This window comes from Pseudochaenichthys georgianus, chromosome 24, assembly GCF_902827115.2.
Source record: "Pseudochaenichthys georgianus chromosome 24, fPseGeo1.2, whole genome shotgun sequence".
Classification (NCBI taxonomy): domain Eukaryota; kingdom Metazoa; phylum Chordata; class Actinopteri; order Perciformes; family Channichthyidae; genus Pseudochaenichthys; species Pseudochaenichthys georgianus.
The window spans coordinates 27,770,150-27,784,864 of NC_047526.1; the positions used below are offsets into that span (position 1 = coordinate 27,770,150).

At 41.5% G+C, this 14,715-nt stretch overlaps 1 protein-coding gene across 2 annotated transcripts in view; it reads right to left on the reverse strand.

The window, feature by feature from the left end:
• Positions 1-14,715, reverse strand: part of fut8b (fucosyltransferase 8b (alpha (1,6) fucosyltransferase)) — a 103,127-nt gene that overhangs the window by 32,608 nt on the left and 55,804 nt on the right. The gene's annotated exons all lie outside the window — the stretch shown is intronic.

Here is a 14,715-nt window from a genome sequence, read left to right on the forward strand (position 1 = left end):
GTCAACATTAACCAATCTTCCAAACAGCCCGGCTAACGTTAACTTATGAAGGAACCAAATCCCAGTCAGCTCTTTTAACTGTAAGTTGGCAATCAATATTTTGCATTAGTCCTGCTGATGTACTACCTTGGATGCTTATTGGTTTATAAAGGCCCCTTATCTAACAAATCGAAATTAGTGTAGAGGTGTAGAAATGTAGGATTTTGTTTTCCCGGGGAGGGAGCCAACACCGCTGATCAATTATGTCTTTTGTTCCCCAGTGTTAAAACATAACCGGGGGTGTTTCTCAATCTCGAGTACGCTTGCTTGGTAGCACATGTCCTCTGAGCGTCTTGCTTCAGAAGCGAGGCAAGAATACTTCCTAGCCTCGGAAAACGAAGAATGGAACAGGCAAGCAAGTGTGCAGGTGTGCGTCATACGAGAGGCCCCGCCTTCCATTTTCCGCCACAGATTTGGGGAAATTGGTCCATGCGCAAAGCATTGTGGGAATTTTAAGACCGCGGACTCTACACATGTCCAGCCTCGAAATTTCTCCAAATGAAGTACGCCGGTAGAATTCCAAGTATGCTGGACATTGGAACAGTACTTCGGCGGCACTCGATGACGTAGTATGCTCGAAATAGTGGCTCTGGAGCAGCTTTACTCGAGAATGAGAAACACCCCATGTGCTCTTGCTACTTTTTAAATGTTATTCAACACCTAGTTTTAATTGTCAGGTGCAAAATTCCAAGAATCCCGACCTAAACTACTTAGTGTATTGAATATTCCCATTTAGATGTTTCTGTGCATAAAAAGTGCAGTTTTAGTTGAGCTGGGAGAGCTGACGTCTTTAATGTGCAACAGTGCAGCATCTTCTTGATTTTCTTAGATGCCACGCTGAGCCTCCTGGAGCCCTGTCCCACTTTATTTATTTTAAGCTCAACATTATGTACAAAGTACTGAATCATTTCCCCTCTGTGTTAGATCCAGCCTCTGTACTTCATGAACAATACATTCAAGAATTATATCCTGATCATTATGCAATGACTAGTCTATTTAGCAAATGTCACATTAGGGAGACAAGTGGCTAAAACGCCGTTTCTTTGTGACTTTGATTGAACAACTATACAAAGAGACGGAGATTGCTAGTATTTTCTCTTGACTTTGGTTGATGGCTCTAAAAACGACAACGCCAACATTGTTACTCTGTAATGGCTATTGAAATGAGTTGGGTAATAAGTAACATTAGTCAAAAGAGAAGGAGATCCAAAACACATTTTAGCAAATAAAAAACACAACGAATCAAAGCTATTTAATCAGGGCAGTAAAAAGATGAAACATAATGTGTTGTTTTACTTGGCGAAATGATCGGCAGCCAAAACAGGAAACCAGTTTTCTGATTAGTGTTGCTATGATGGCCTCGTGTTTCCTATATGTGTAAGTGGGACTAAGAATATTTTAGTGAGCTTGTTTTTATGTCATTTCATTTATAATGTGGGTAAATGATTTCTTGCTTGCACTAAATAAAAAAATATGATGTACATATGTCGCAAAACAAAACAATTATTCCCTTGGCACAACTCAGCTTTATGGCCTCTGTAGCCGTGTAAGGCTGGAGCTGCGATACGCTAAAGAGCATCATAATTAAAGGATTTAGCAACCGAACCGCCAAAGTGGCTCATTATCGTTTAAATGATGTTTGGGAATCCTTTCAGTTCATTTAACGCCTTTGGAATTAATGCGATATGTCATCTTTAAGTGCATATATGTTTACTTGTCTGTGTTAAAGCTGTATGTTCTCAGTGCAAATTATGGCTCACCAATAAATACAAAGATATAAATAAAAATGTTTGCAGTCCCGCGCCGATGAACTATGAATAACTACGGCATGTAATGAAAACGCAAACGAGTACCTCGACATGCTCGGAACAAAAAGATCAAATCAGTCAAGGAGAAAAAAGAGTTGCCGCTGAAATTATACCAAATCACTTCCCCTACATAAAACTATTAAAAATTGAATATGTTCGAATGCACAGGGGCATTGGCGAAGTGCTGCATGTTAATGAGTTATCAAGCCATGCAATCTCAATGTGCTCCCCGAGTGAGGAACATCAATCGCTGGCAGGCATAAAGATGATACTTTTAGAGTTGCACAGCCCTTCTCGCTGCTCTACCCATCCTCGCCTCCCACTTCACTGAGCACTAACTAAGCATTGTGCTTCAAAGCCGTGGAAATAACGGAGGAAAAAAGAGAGGATATGTTAACTCCTACGTTATGCAAGGATCAACCTTTCAATACCTTTGCATCATGGGTATTTATATCTTAACGTCAAGCTTTCTTTTCTCTGTACAATCCGTGGAAGCCCGAGCCAGCTGCCTGACACAGATCTCTTGAAATAAGACCCAGGTGCATGTCCTTCCAATTCCCTGACCCGACTGTTTTCTAATAGCTAACTCTGTTCAAACACTATTCAACAGGATCTCCCAACGGCCACACCCTAACCTGCTGATAACACCCTTGTACAGGAAGTAGGACAATTTCCTAAGTGACATCATGTCCTCGAGGCTTTACACTATGATACAACTGTAACATAAAGCAACGTATCTCCTTGAACAAGGCAGAAGAAATAGGTCGCACCAGCAGAAGCTAATGAGTAGAGACGTGACACAGAGGTTCTCCAACATGCTCCAAAGTGACATAAACTGCTGAGACAACAACGCTGGTGCAGGGCCACCACAAGCACACCCAACTAAGATATACACTCCGTGGTATCAGAACCCACACACAGACAGGAAAGGAGGCAAACACCGTGCACAAACACGCAAATGATTCCTGACGGTATCTCTAAGGACCCGAAGCGGAGACTAGACAAGGCAGCCGGATTCAACAGCGTCTTAATCAAATGTTACAGGAGAGGTAACAGATGAGACAAACTCTGACTAGGGGAGGCGAGGGGGGGCAAGGGGGGGGGGGGGGATACTGTGGAGCAAAAGACAAGCAATGAAAGCAGGGGGTGATGAGACCCACTGGCACTAAGCACCGAGGCGGAAAGCAGGTGAGGTTCAGCATGCAGCCCAGTTTCCTCTGAAATGCGCCCCAGCTGCCGCTCCAGTGGCTCCTGCCCCCCCCCACCCGGTAACCGTGGAGTTCACGGGGCGAGCGGGGCGGAGCGGTTTGAACGGTGGAGGCCCGGGTGGCACTGCTGCGCATACATATTTCTGTGGCTAGATTTAATATAATCTGCTTGACTTCAAAAGGAAACCTATGCGCTGACCTGGGAAGCCATACCTAGGAATGGAGATGTAAAGTGTTGGAAGGTGGAGATGAAAGCAGGCAATTTGCCCTAACATTATAAAGAACATTTGATGTTCCCAAACTCTGCATTTGTATACGCTTATGTGGGAATCACCACACTGTGATGCTTCAAAGACTGGACTACCTTGTTCTAGGGCTGCTCAATTAATCATATTTTAACATAATTGAAATAAAACGATTATTTTATTTTTTAAACTATTTTATGTATTGGTTTTTCAGTTGAATTATACTTACAGTTCAGGGTAATCAACTGTTAAAAACATACTGTTCATTTTTTTTTTTTTCAATAAATGGATGTTTTCAAATTAAATGGATAATCGTTTTTAATAATCGTGATATCAATTATTGACCCAAATAATCAAGATTATGATTTTTGCCATAATCGAGCAGCCCTACAGTACCTTGTTCCAGCCTTTCCTGCAAACTCACTTTGTGTTAAAAAAACAAAAACGCTTAAGTCAATTAAGTCAAGTTAATAATGGGGCGGTGGTGTCGAAGTCGAGGTCTTGGCTTGGCAACTGGAAGGTCACCAGTTCAAGTCCCGGAAAGACCAAGTGCTACCGAGGTGTCCCTGAGCAAGGCACTGTTCAAAATGACAGCACACTGCTCCTAACACTAGGATGGGTCAAATGCAGAGAAACAATTTCCCCACGGGGATTAATAAAAGTCCATCTTAATAAACCACAGGAATGTTCCAGTGGGAAAAGGCAAGTAAACACTATAAATAGGCGGAAAAGTCTTGTCATTACCATGAGAAACCCACTACCACTGCTCAGAATCGGTTTGAAAGACCTGCTTGTATAGATAATAATAGCAATAGTGCTTTTGACATATATATTGTATGACTGCATAATACCTCATTGTGTATTCACTACAGTACATGGGAGGCTTTGTGTGAATATTTCTGCATTGTGTCGAATCAGTTCATCTTGCCTCGACATCTCCTTCCTCTGCTGTTCCCATGTTATTTCCAACTGACTCAATATATATTGCTCCCAAGTAAACTGATTCTGAACGGTGCATTCTTGCTTTGCATGCTTCATCGCCTCAGTACACCCGGAGCGAGCCGGCTCCGCTCCGAGCCCTACTTGACAGAGATGTCCTGACCACAGACAGCTCCCACAATGGGGCCAGTGTGTGTGGCAGGAGCCCTTCCCTCACCGGGCCCGAGCGCCGCAGTTCAGGCCTGGAAGCGGCAGCAGCATCTGTTGTGGTGTGGCCGCTGGGTTCAAACCAGTACAGAATTAAAGGTCACCTATTATGCAAAATGTATGTATTTTCTACATAAAAATGTGTCCCCTCTGTGTTAAGAGATTCTGAAAGTTTCAGTAAAAAAGATTATCTTTATTTTCGTTCCGATTCATTTATATAAAAACCTGCCTGAAAATCAGCTGATCAGATTTTGGCCACTTTATGATGTCATAACGATTTATTAGCTTGTGTCACTATTAGCCAATCACCAACCAAGGTAACCCCCCCCCCCCCCCCCCCACACCTTATCGCCTGAATCTCCTCCTAGTGAAGATGAGGAGTACGTTCAGCCACAGACTTATCCCTCCACAACAACGCACCAAGCGCCTCGGACAGTCCTTTGTGCCTGTAGCCATCAGGCTGCACAACAAGGGGTTAATGATGAAAAAGAAATCAAATTAAATCACTCGTCGTAAATATACACTGTTTTCACAACCCATGTTAACTTGTCACTTTAACTTATTATGCACTTTATAACTTAGATGATGACCAAATATGTATATATGCTGACAGTTATTTTACTCTTATTTTTATTTATCTCCTATTTTTATAGTCTTTTATTATTATTATTATCATTATTTCCTTGATTTTATGTTATTTATTTTAGATTTTAGATTTTATTGATCTGTGTGAATCTTTGCTGTACCGTTTGTTTTTCACGCTTACCCTGTTGCTGCTTTGTACAACTGAATTTCCCCTCGGGGATTAATAAAGGTTCATCTTATCTTATCTTATCTTATCCTATCTTATCTTATAGCACCATTGAGTTCTTTTTAACTAAATCTCTCAGAGGGGCGTGGGGAGGGGCTCCTTATTTTCATCTAAAGTAACAGACAGAGAATCAGCACTTTTGAAACAGGGCTGAAACAGAGGGGATTATGGGTAATGCTGCAATGATGTGTTTGGTGCCGAACACTTCAGAGACATGTTTTGTATATATATATATCTGAGACCTATAATATATTGATGAAAGACAGTATTATAGGGGACCTTTAAAAAGTTCTCTTACAGTCTCCTTGTATATGGGTGGACAGTGGTCTCACCTCCCTAAACTAACGCGTGTCTGTTTATACAGTTTGAATTTGCATTTTACTTGAAAGATAGGGACCCAAATTAAGCCGACATATGCAAACCGTACCACAAGATTTCAGTTCAGTGTGGACTCCCATCCCCTTAGTCCTCATTTCCTCCCTGCTGCTCTTTACTTAGTGCGGTCCTCATGCCATCCATCATGCTTCCCTCCTCTGCATCGCCCCCGCCCTCCCTTCATCCCTCTGTTGGCATGCCTGGAGGATCGATCAGGTCCTCATCGCTCAGCCCAGCTGTCACTCTCACCGCTCGTTCCCTCCGATGTCCCACCATCAGGCCGGCGCGTGTCATTGTCTCTGCAGGAGCCGTGGCTTCTTGCCCGAGGTGATTGACAGCTGCAGAGAGGGCGGAGCCAAACAGACTGAGCAACTCGACCCCGTGCTCCCCTCTCATTAATGCTGCCGGGTGATTGGGAGGTTGGCAAACTGCCTGTCGCTCAGGAATAGCCCGAATTACAGACTCACCGGATTGGATCTGTAGCCCAGCCAGGTGATGCCAATTATAATCTGAGCTGTGATTGATAGATTGATTCATTTCACATGACAATCCCATTCTAAAAAATATAGATGGTTCAGCAAAAAGCAGGTAAACCATGATAGTGGTGTGCGAAGAATCCATTTAGCAGGTTGAATAAGTATCCTCTTTTGGATGCTTCACAAATATGCAGTTTACGATAAAACAAAATCAATATCCCATGCTAACTGCTTCAGCAAACTATCCCTCTCTATCGTAAAGCAAATGAGACAATGTAGACAAGATGCCTTCAGGTGTATGATGAATGCACAACACTGCCCAATAATGTATTACACATCCATCTAGTACTGCTGCGCTGCGATGACACTAACCAAGTTTAATCCTACTCAGGGGCGGTTCTAGGGGGGCCAGGGGGGGCCAGTGCCCCCTAACACTGACCTCTGACCCCCCTGTGGCCCCCCTAACAATGAAAAGTCTTTTTTTTTCTTCTTTTTTTTTTAATGTATATTTTCTGGTACTCGGTTTGCCAAAAACCGCAGGATTTTGTTGCTGTAATGTGAGATTGTGCAGACACTAGGGTTGCCAGAAACTGACCATGATCAAAATCGATTATTCGGGAGCCCTGGCGAATAATAATCGATTAATCGAAAATACATAACTAATAATAAAAAAATATATAAATAAAATTGATTTTTAAAAATAATATTCGATTATGGAGACTGTAACGAATAATCACTGTCATCCCTAGCAGACACCCTTATGTAAAGTAGCGATGTAACCGTTCATTGCCTTTACTTTTATATACATATGGTGTTAGTGCAAACATTGCACTATAACTTAAGCTGAAGCTAACAGTAATAACTATAAGATATATCTGAAATAAATAAGCGTACTGAAACAAATACCAATAACTGTATTGCATTGTTTTCTTATGCGCAATTACTTCATACTGTCTAGTTCTCTTTTTCGTCCTGCATTTATTGTGCCCCCCTCAGAAAATAACTGGCCCCCCCCAGTCAAATTGGTCTAGAACCGCCACTGATCCTACTCATAGCTATACATCAATCTCAATGCAGTGGGCAGGGCTCGAGCTTAGGGACGTCCCGTCGTGCCGGGGCCGGAAAAAATAGTGTCGGGGAGGATAAAAAATAATTTTATGACGAATTTGGGACGAGAGTTAAAATAAAAATACCCTGCTAACTCTACTACAAACGGCGATGAAAATGAAACCGACTGCACGTTTTGTGTAGCACATTAAACCTCCTTGTCAACATGAACACACACGCACAAAACATTTAGAAACCCGCGAAATACACACACATGTAGCTACAGCTGTGCCGCTGGCTGTCAGCCAGCCGCCCAGCTGGCTGTGCCCGCGAATTGCTGGCCCGCAAATTCGCGGGTCTAGCTGTACTGAGTGTGTGTATTTCGCGGGTTGAGTGATGTACAATGGCATCCCGTGGAGGAATTCTGAAATGTTCTACCGTTACATCACAAAAACGCACAGCAGAACCAGACCCTGGAGCGCCGGCCTCTTTATTTACTTACTCCTCTTCATTCCCTATGGTAAATAAGGCTGAGATGAGAACTCTCCATCGTATTTAGTCCCTAGCAATATGCTGCGCCTCTCCCCATGTAGGGATGGGTACCGAGCCCCGGTATTAAACGGGCCGGAATTATTAAAGACAGTGGTAACGTTAAGCCCCGACGTTATCGGACTTTTTATCATTACTGGAGACATTTAAAAAATATGTCATATGTATTATTGCTACATACACATTATATCGCAGTTTTAGTTTCACCAACTCCGTTTCTAATATGCAATAAGACTACAACATGTGTCTATGATGTATTTTCGAGCTTTCCAATCCAGACGAGATCTCTCTCTCCCGTCTGTGTGCGAGGGGGCGGGGCAGTTTGTAAAGGTCTCCTGACTGTGTTACACAGACTGTCATCCTGGTTAGTGGTTACTCTGGGTTCTGTCTTCAGGACAGTGTTGGATTTGTTTGTTAATTGGATGGGACTTGACAATATTAGAGTAATTTTCTCGTTTGTGTGTTTGTTTAAATATATTTTGCCTTTGTTTATGTGATTGAATGATTTACTCAAATAAAAAGGTTGATGAATTATCATCTAATGATTTGTATGATGTTTTATTTATGTTAAAGGTCACTTTGAATGATTTTAACTAATGATAATGTAGAAAAACTAACATTTTAAATTCGGGCCGGTCCACATTAATTTCGGGACGGCTTAGATTGTATTTCGGAACGGTTCCGGGAGGATGGTGAAAAGAGTTAGTCGAGAGCCCTGGCAGTGGGCTTCTCCTGTGCTACAACTCAACACGAAGGTGATATAATGTCAGTTTTATGGGTTTGAATCTCTCCGAGGCCTCTCATAAAGAATGAATGAAGTATTGTGAAGGTTAGGTGCTTTGGGTGAAACTTTCTTTATTGTCTGATGTCAGCTAGTGCTTGCAGAGAACTTGCGTACTTGTGTGACATTCAGAGATTCATGTTCGCAGTACAAATCTGCTGAATGTACAAGTCAGTGAATTGGGTTAGGCATGTGTTCAGTTAGTCTATCAGCGAGCTAGTGAGTTGTTACATAGTTAGTCAGTCAGTCTGTGACAACCTGCGAGCTGGAGTCTGGCTTGGCGCCATGCCTCTGTCAGCAGTTTGGTAGTGGAATGAGGAGAAGGAGGAAGGTGAAGAAGACAAACGAGAAACAGGACGGGGCAATGAGATGAGAAGGGAGGGGCTGTGACAGGGATGATGGGCAGATCTGATGGGCATCTTGCTAACAGTCTCTTTGCGTCTATTAGGGCTCTAATATAAGGATAAGGGACGCTGCAGTTCTCCTCTAGGCCTGTATCTATCCAGTGGACACACACATGCTGAAGAAAGAGACAAAATGAAACGGAGCACAAGCCAAGCAGTCGATATCTCATGAAGCTTAACCTCAGCCAGCCAGTTGCCTTCTTTTAGCTTGCTGTGCCAGATACTTAGCTGAGGATGAAGCTCAGAGGGACTTGAGAAGGCACTGTAGTGCTGCCCCAGTAAACAACTGTGGAGGCCTCGGTCCCAGATCAACAACCCAACTCAATAACAAGCAACAAGCGCGCAGTGTGTCGGGGACCCATCTGGACACTGGTCGACTGAAAGCTGCACTTGTTTTTGTGCCATGAATTCTACCTTTGTTTTTGAGCCAATTTTAAATAATTACAAAAGCAAGGGATTTAATCAGGGACCAGCTGTTTGAAGCAACCAGAGCGAGTGTTTTTCTGTTTGTGTGCACAGATGAGGGCCCAGCATCAAAGTGAATCAGAATATCACAGAAGAGGCAACATCTGAAGCTAGAGGTAGCACTGCTGCATTCCCTGCACATGCATGTGCTCAGCAGCAAACGCAGATGTACAGACAGTATTTATGCGCTAAGAGGAACATTTTCAGCATGCAGAGATAAGAGCAGAACCATCTGTCTCTTTCCAACACATAGCCCGAATGTGTGACGGATGCTGTGTGGTTAATGGGCTCGTACAATGTGCTATTTTCTGCCAAAATAACACAATGAGAAATCTGGTGAGGTGTGTGACAGTCCATCCATCTGTCTGTCAAACACAGCATCTCCGGCACCACTGATCAGCTTTTGATGAAACTTTGCAGCAACATTTGGTCTGTACGCGCCACAAGATGTTGATCTAATGATATGCTGATTAGACGTTAGCAAAAACAGAAACATCATCCCATTTCCACTTGGTGGGATTTGTGAAATTAGTCTGATTGGATTACTAGTGAGCTAGAGGCTGAACTTAATTGCTGGACTTTGCAGAAACTTAGGAGGATGATGCATTGCACCATAGTTGTTGTTTTGTTACTTCACAAACAAAAGTACATTGACCAGGCAAGCAAAAAGGGCTGCACAACATTTGTTTGCTCAACTGTGCTTTTCTGCAGAACCTCAGATCCACAGGTCCAGTTATAGCTCAACCTCCCCAATCTGATCAATGACGACATGTATAGCCGCATGTCATCATTTCAGCGCTGGTTGTCTTGGTGGTGCCCAGCAAACAATGTGGGCTTCGTAAATAATTGGACAGCCTTCTGGGGAAAACCTGGTCTGATTAAGAGAGACGGCATTCATCCTACTTTGGATGGTGCCGATCTCATTTCGGCAAACATTTCAGGGCTTTGTGGACTTAATCCATGACAAACTGGAGTTGAGACCAGGAGGCGGAGTCGCAGTCTTACACGCTTCTCTGCGCTCTCTCCTAGGCAGTCATCCATAGGAATCCCGAACCCATTAAAATACCCAATATTAGCGGTGTGTGTGTCTGCCCAAGGACAATTTAAGGTAAAACCTAATAGAGGTGTCATACATAATAACCTAATAAAAGTAAATGTAACAACTACTACAGTGCAACAAAACAGGAAGATTAAATGTGGTCTCTTAAACATAAGATCTCTAGCATCTAAAGCAATATTGGTAAATGATTTAATATCAGATTATAATATTGATATATGCTGTCTCACTGAAACTTGGTTGAGACATGAAGAATATGTCAGCATAAATGAGGCCACTCCACCCAGCCATATCAATACTCATATTGCTCGAGGCACGGGCCGAGGAGGTGGAGTTGCAGCCATCTTTGACTCAAGTTTACTTATCAATACTAAACCAAAATTAAATTATACCTCCTTTGAAAGCTTCATTTTTAGTCTTACGCATCCAACCTGGAAAACTTTGCAGCCAATCTTATTTGTTACAGTGTACCGTGCACCAGGTCCTTATTCAGAATTCTTATCAGAATTCTCTGAGTTTTTATCTACTTTGGTACTTAAAACAGATAAAGTAATCATCGTAGGTGACTTTAATATTCATGTTGACGATGATAAAAATAGCCTTACTGTTGCATTTAACTCTATATTAGATTCTGTTGGTTTCTGTCAGAGTGTAAATAAACCAACCCACTGCTATAATCACACTCTCGACCTTGTTCTGACTTATGGTATTGAAATTGAGCAACTATTAGTCGAACCGCATAATCCTGCTTTATCCGACCATTTCTTAGTAACTTTTGAAGTACTATTACGAGACTACAAAGCATTAGTCAAAAGCTCTTGCAGCAGAAACCTATCTGTTAGTGCTATAGCCACATTTAAGGAAGAGATTCCACCAATACTTAACTCGATAGCATGTTTGCATGTAAGGGAGGAAACTTATACAAAATGTACACCACCCCAAATTGATCATGTTGTTGATAGTGCTACAGATGCGCTGCGAATAAAATTAGACTCTGTTGCTTCTTTGAAAAAGAAGAAAACAAAACATAGATTAGCTCCATGGCATAATGCCGAAACCCGCAAAATAAAGCAAAAGTCGAGACAACTTGAAAGGATATGGCGTTCCACTAAACTTGAAGAATCTCGTTTAATTTGGCATATTACTCTCAATGAATATAAGAAAGCACTGCGTAAAGCGAGAGCAGCCTACTACTCTTCATTAATAGATGAGAATAAGAATAATGCAAGATTTATTTTCAGCACTATAGCCAGGCTGACAGACAGCCACAGCTCGATTGAGCCTTCTATTCCCATAGCACTCAGTAGTAATGATTTTATGTGCTTTTTAACGATAAATTGTTACTCTTAGAAACAAAATCAATGACCTCTTGCCTTTGACCAGTATAGTGTTATCAACAGCTCCCGGAAACGTAAGTTCTAATATTACACTAGATAGTAAACTAGAATGCTTTTCAGCCATAAACCTTGAACAATTAAATTCAATGATTCTCTCTTCTAAACCATCAACGTGCATGTTAGACCCAATTCCAACTAAGCTGTTGAAGGAAGTTTTTCCATTAATTAGCACTTCTTAATTAAATATTATGAATATGTCTTTATTATCAGGCTATGTTCCACAATCATTCAAAGTAGCAGTGATAAAATCGCTTCTTAAAAAGCACAACCTCGATCCAGAGGTTTTAGCCAACGATAGACCTATTTCTAATTTTCCGTTCCTCTCAAAGATTCTTGAGAAAGCGGTCGCAAAACAGCTGTGTGATTACTTAAAAAACAATGATTTATTTGAATATGTTCAGTCTGGCTTTAGAACACATCATAGTACAGAGACAGCTCTGGTTAAAGTCACAAATGACATTTAATAGCCTCAGACAATGGACTTGTCTCTATTCTTGTCTTGCTCGATCTCAGTGCTGCATTTGATACTATCGACCATGATATCCTATTGCAAAGACTAGAGCACTTAGTTGGCATAAAGGGAACTGCTTTAGGCTGGTTTAGGTCCTATCTATCTGAACGCTCTCAGTTTGCACGTGTCAACGATGAATCTTCCACGCAAACCAAAGTTAGCCATGGAGTGCCACAGGGCTCAGTGCTCGGACCTATTTTGTTCACATTATATATGCTTCCGTTAGGCAATATTATAAGGAATCATTCTGTAAACTTTCATTGTTATGCGGATGATACTCAACTATATTTATCAATCAAGCCTGATGAAATTAATCATCTAAATAAAATTCAAGACTGCCTCAAGGACTTAAAAACGTGGATGACCTTAAACTTTTTGATGTTAAACACGACCAAAACTGAAGTTATTGTACTTGGCCCGAAGAATCTACGAAACAAATTATCTAAAGATATACTAACTATGGATGGCATTAATTTGGCCTCCAGTGAGACTGTAAGGAATCTTGGTGTTATATTTGATCAGGATTTATCCTTTAACGCCCACATAAAATCTATTTCAAGGACCGCCTACTTCCATCTATGTAACATTGTAAAAATCAGGCATATCTTGCCTCAAAACGATGCAGAGAAACTAGTCCATGCATTTGTTACTTCAAGGCTGGATTATTGTAACTCCTTATTATCAGGGTGTACCAAGAAGTCAGTCAAGTCGCTTCAGCCGATTAAAAAATGCTGCAGCTCGTGTACTAACCAGAGTTAGGAAAAGGGACCACATTACTCCTTTTCTGGCTGCCTTACACTGGCTCCCTAGAGAACACAGGATATAATTTAAAATTCTTCTTCTCGCCTACAAAGCCCTTAATGGGCAGGCGCCATCTTACCTTAAATAACTCATTATACCCTACTGTCCTACTAGGGCATTGTGTTCCAAGAATGCAGGGTTGTTAGTTGTTCCTACTGTAGAGTCTCTAAAAGTACAATGGGAGCCAGAGCCTTTTCTTATCAAGCTCCACATTTGTGGAATCAGCTTCCAGTTTGTGTTCGGCGGCAGACACCCTATCCGTTTTTAAGAGTGCGCTTAAGACTGTCTTAGGGAAGACAGCTTTTAGATGTGCAGCTCCTCTGTCTTGGAATAGTCTGCAAATTAAATGGTAACTGAACAATCTGGTGCCACTAAATGTTTTTAAAGCTCGGTTGGATGCTAGTCAATCAGAAGCTATTGGTACCTGTTTATGTGGATAATTATGTAAATGATGCTGTATGATGTCCTTTTATTGTTCTGTTTATGCTTTTATGTTTCATGTGGAACCTACTTGAACAGGTCTCCCTTGGAAAAGAGATCAATGATCTCAATGGGATTTTATCTGTATAAATAAAAGGAAAAAAAAAAAAAAGACCTTCCTTTTTGATAAAGCTTATAGTTAGGGCTGATTAGATTCAGCCCCTAGTTTTGCTGATATAGGCTTAGTTTGTCGGGGACATCTTACTTCTTCCTTCTCTCTGTCTATACCTGTGTACTCTCATGTTCCGGTTAACCCAGCTTCCCCACATTTCTTTCTTTTTGGTGTCTATATACGCCGGGAGCCGGAGACATGGATGATCCTGCAGTCCAGTGCCCTGGATCACGAGCCCTGGATCTTGAGTCGTGGCTGTGGTCCTGGATCATAAGTCCTGGATGGATATCCTCGTGGATTCATCTTCCTATTATACACACATGCATTTCCAAACATTTGGACTACCTATGTTGCAAATGTATTATCTTTTCAATTTACACACGGCATCTATTGCACGTCTGTCCGTCCTGGGAGAGGGATCCCTCCTCTGTTGCTCTCCCCGAGGTTTCTCCCATTTTTCCCTTTAAACTGTGGGTTTTCTCCGGAAGTTTTTCCTTGTACGATGTGAGGGTCTAAGGACAGAGGGTGTCGTATTGTCATACTGATATTCTGTACACACTGTGAAGACCACTGAGAGAAATGTAACATTTGTGATATTGGGCTATATAAATAAACATTGATTGATTGATTGAACTCTGGCAATTTTTTACCAAAGCTCTCAAAAAGTGATGTTGCACTGACTAGCCAAAGCTGGAACTGCAAATACAGATCAAAACTATTCTACTCTGCCACTCATAACGATGTTCAGAAAAGCTCTTGTTTGATACGCAAGAAAGATGGTGATTATTTTTGTTTCTGAAAAGATCTCACTTAACTTTTATTGAGTAAGGAAACTTAAAAAATAGTATACTTGGTTTTTTGTCTTATCTGAGTCTTAATATGATGTTTATAGTAAAATCATGGCAATTAATATCCTTATATGTTTGTGTAATTCACTCACTAACAACTAGGCCAGCCTTGACTCCGGGCTTTTTCTTTTTAACAATTTATCCTCTGCATTATC